Genomic DNA, 4,894 nt, shown 5'->3' on the forward strand with positions numbered 1-4,894 from the left:
AACTTATTTCTTTAATTTTATTGGTTCCATTATTTCATACAATAATAACTTGTTTCCTTGATTCCAAAGTCATTAAAAAAATAACTTTGACATCTCTCAAACTAAGTTGTGTCTTAAAAGCAATAGCAAATAATCATTTCATTTGCAATGATTTTTTTCTCTCTGCTGGGACAAAAAATAATTAATGCGGTAATATCAGATATGTACTTTTGATTGCTTGAGATAATGCTATTCTTGGACAATCATCAATAATCCAAAGACTTTAAAAACAAGATGCTCTAGGCCATGGGAATTTCGCATTATGTAAAGAGAATCTCTGATAAAAATTTCCTCCTCACTGCTAGGCATCTCATTTCAATTGGTTGTTTAATGGTTCACAACCCAAGCAGAAATATATATAAGGAAATTACTGTAGTGGACAATTTACAATAACTGCTTTCTAATTTATTCTCAAATAATAAAACTATGGATGAGCTCCTATGTGCAAGAAAGGTCATCTGTACCTCTGAAATGAGTGAATCAAGGTACATTTTCAACTTTATTAGGCAGCAGAAGTAAAATCTAGTTCCACTGGTCTTTTGACCCTGATGAAATAATTTAAGACTTACAATTGCAAAGGTTTTATTTTGAGATAACATAGCAGATCATCTTTTCTGCCCCAAAACACATTGCCGGAGACACATAAAAAGCTCTAAAGATATATGCACCATTAAACAATAGATACATTTTTACTTAGGCTTAGTTTCAGCTACATGATATAGTAAATCCAACACTAGTGCCTTAAAATGACAAGGGTTTATTTTTGGGACTCATTTAGTGGCTCCACCATCTTCTCAGTTCCCATGTTCCGTATCTCCTTCTGCCTCCCAAACTTATCTATGGTTCTGATGTCATCTTCAGACTTGTTATTTCCTCGGTACAAGATGGTGTGTGATTCCACTAGACTACACTGTGACTGGGATGAGTATATGCTCCCTACCATCTTATCATAGCATCCAAATGATTCGGTTAAAAAACTTAATCTGATGAAATTATAAGAGGACATCATCTATGAGTCATTAATTTGACACTGATGGGGATGTCTTAGGTGGAAATTATGGATCATGCAGGTAGGAGGGTCTATTTCAAGAAGAAATTATATAAAATAAGACATAAAATATCCACCCTCATACTGCTATGTTTTATGGAATTCAGGTGGAAAATACATTAGAAGGCTTGGTAGTTGGACAAATATTACATAAGATCCATTTTATAATCTGGTTTAGAAAAATAGACTCTTCCCAAAAGGAAAGAAAGAATGCAAGCCTGGAGAAGAAAGTCATAGAGGATTAAAGAAAGGGAAGAATAGAGAGAAGAAAAACAGGTAGAGAAGGAGGGAAAAACAGAAACCCCAGCAGGTTAATAAATTCTGTCATCATGAAATAGCAATAAGGGTCTCCCCAAAATTAGGAAGAATTAACAATAATGATGAGGCTAACAACTAGGAAACGTGTCCCACGGAAAGAATAGTTTGCAAGTGTTTTTGATGAAAATTTATGAAATGCAAATGCCCAATCAGATGAACCATGGCTAGAATCATAATGTTTAAAAAAATCTGTGTTCCTATAAATGTACTGACTCTGTCTGAGGAAACTGCATGTTTAAGGAAAAGTGATTGTCTACATGGAGTCTAGGAAAAAAAGATGATCTAAAGAACAAACAATTGGCCATCTGTCTCCAGCCTTCTTCCTGGTATAGAATTCTCTGAGAAGCTGCAAAAAAGTCTCCAGTCAGCTCAAAAGTTCTATCTTTTATTGAAAATTAATAAAGTGGAATTACGATATATATCTGATATACAAAAAAATCATGTATTCTTAATACCTATGTTTATCATATTAAGGTTCTAATCTGGATGAATATTAGTTAGCCATCAAAACATTTTCCAAAAAAGAAGAATACTAGATGTCTGAAAATGTTACATCAGTTGTGAAATCGCATTTGTAGTTCCTTAAAATAGGTTATATATCTTTTAAGCTCTTAGGAATGAATACACATATATATGGTTGGGTTAGGCTGAATAACTGCTTTTCTTTTATTTCAATACTGAGACCTTCTAAGCACACTGAAGTTAGTACCATATTGCTATTATCAGGAATTCTTTGATGTAAAATGCTATTGAAAGATTGGATATTATAGGAGCCAGAATTCAGAAATGCTATCTTAAAAATCGCTGCCATTGCAACATAATGCAGATGTATGTGTAAACTAATATCATGGGGTTCCTAAAGGCACTTGTGAAATAAATATAAAGGAATATCAATATACCATAGAATTGCCCTTGTTGACAGATTTATAATGGCAGAAAAATCAGACTTATCTAACGGATTGGTTTCCATGTCAATACTACATAAGAAATGAACTTTACAGTGAGATATTTAAAGCTATCATTGAAGATACTATACAATTAATGGAGACTGCCCTCCCATCCTTTTTTTCCCCAAAGTAGCGAATGTCGACAAAAATTGAAGTATTTTATGTTTCATTCTAGAATATAACATTTTTTTAAAAAAGGCTATTTCTTCCCCATCCTCTTCTCTCTGATAATAGACATGCAGCAGCAGCATTTGAAAACTCTCCTATTGACTAGCTTAATTCCCTCTCTAGACCTCATTTCCTTATCTATATAAAGTAGATATTAACACTTAACTCATAGGGTTGTGTGAGAATTCAATTATAAGTGTTAATGTAATTTAAAAGATTAGCAGAATGTCTGGGACATCAGGATGTGCTTGATAAACGGTGGCTATTACTATATGTGTTTATGATTATTTCAGTTTTGTTATTTGAGTTACAAATCTCTTCCCAAGTCCAGAAAAATTCCGCTAAAACTTCATTTTTTCCACTAGCATCTTTAATGTCTGAAGTATTCACCAATAAAAAAAAATGATAGAATATTTCATTAGCATATTAGTTTTCTACTGCTGCTGTAGCAAAATCGCACAAGCTTAGTAACTTAACACAACACAAATTCATTCTCTTATAGTCCTGGAGGTCTAAAACCAAGGTGTCAGCTAGGTTGCATTGATCTCAAGGCTCCACTTCCTTATCTTCTCAGTGGTTAGAGACCACTTGCATTCTTTGATTCCAGACCCCCTGCTTGCATCCCTCCAACCTTTTCCTCCATCATCCCATCTCTTACTACTGACCCTGATCCTCCTGCTTCCCTCTATAAAGACTCTTGTGATTATATCTGTCTCACCCAGATAATGCAGGATAATCTCCTCATTTCAAGATTAATCACATCTCTGAAGTCATTTGCCACATAGAGTACATATTCACATGTTCTGGCGATTAGGCCATGGACACCCTAATACCCACATGGGGCATTTTTGAAGGGTCATAATTTGACCCACCTCAATATATATTATTTGTAATCTAATTCTACAAAAGATCAACAATAGTTTCTGTGAAATTTAAGTTCTATCATCCCCACCACATGCTACTCTCTGTCATAGGCTGGCCAAGGCTGTCCTTTTTCCCCATTATTTAATAAGTAAATCTCAAGAACAGAGAACTTACCAAACACTTGAAGGTTCACAGAATGTATTTGCCTGCCAACCATACCCTGTCACTTTCCAAGTGATGAATCTGTTAGTCTCCAGTCATCTTATGATACAGGTTTTTTTCAGATGGGTTTGACCCAATCAGATGAGCTCTTTAAAAGAATAACATTTTTTTTTTCTGGCTCATGAAAGGAGTAAAAGATTCATAGCATAAGGGAATTCAAAGTATGGTGGGTAGCTTTGAAGAGAAGAGACATTGAATGACAAGGAACGTGGGTAGCCTTAAGGAGCTGTGAATGGTCCTCAGCTATCAATCAGCAAGCAAATGAAAGAGATTCAGTTCTCCAGATGCAAGGAACTGAAATGGAGCTTGGCCAACAACATAAATGAGTTTGTCCATGAATTCTTTCTTGGAGCCCCTAGGGAGGAGACAAATTCAGCTGACACCTTGATTGTGGTCTTATGAGACCCTAAGCAGAGAACTATCTGGACCTACCCCCAAATTCTAACCCATGTAACTGTGAGCTAATAATTGATATTGTTTTATACTGTTTAATTTGTGGTGATTTGTTAGGCAGCAAGGGAAAACTAACAATTTTATTAAGTGTGGTAATACACATGGCAAACAGTTTCTTATGTTCTTCAGAGTTTTAGCCTGCTTGGTAAGGTAAGAACTATTTTGTCCAAATTAACAATAGGCCATAGAAGGAAGTATCTTGTTTGAGATTTTTGGGAATTGAGTCAAGGCTATAGTTTGAATTCCTAATTCTTATTTGAGCCTGATTTTCATATTTTATTCATTGTTGTATGAAGTATATGCTTGATATTTTATTACTTTTGTTTCTCATCACTTGGTGCTGTATTGAATCTATCCTGTCACATGATATCTAGAGCAAATGTCAAGTTCTTTATTTTCCAGCAGTTTTCAGTAATTAAAACTAGTCTCTTTAGTATAAAACTTAGATGTTATATTTAATTCAGAGCTGCTCCCCTGAAGTAGCTCTGGACTTGCAGGCTGGACTTGCAGTCTGAGGAACACAAGGCTAAAAGAGGGTGTGAAACTGTTACTTTTTCCTTCTTCCCTCTGCTTGATTTTGTATCCTCTACTGGTAAGGACTCTTTAATGAGGTAAATATGGGGTGCCAGGGTGGCTCAGTCAGTTAAGCATCTGACTCTTGGTTTCTGAGCAGGTCATGATCTAGGGTTGTGAGATTAAGCCCCATGTCAGGCTCCACACTCAGAGTAGAGTCTGCTTGGGATTTTTTTTCTCCCTCCACCTCGTGCTCACGTGTACTGTTCTCTCTTACAATCGCCCTGTCTAAAATAAATAAATAAATCTTTAAAAAAAAAAA

Source organism: Canis lupus, chromosome 10 (assembly GCF_011100685.1).
Source record: "Canis lupus familiaris isolate Mischka breed German Shepherd chromosome 10, alternate assembly UU_Cfam_GSD_1.0, whole genome shotgun sequence".
Classification (NCBI taxonomy): Eukaryota; Metazoa; Chordata; class Mammalia; order Carnivora; family Canidae; genus Canis; species Canis lupus.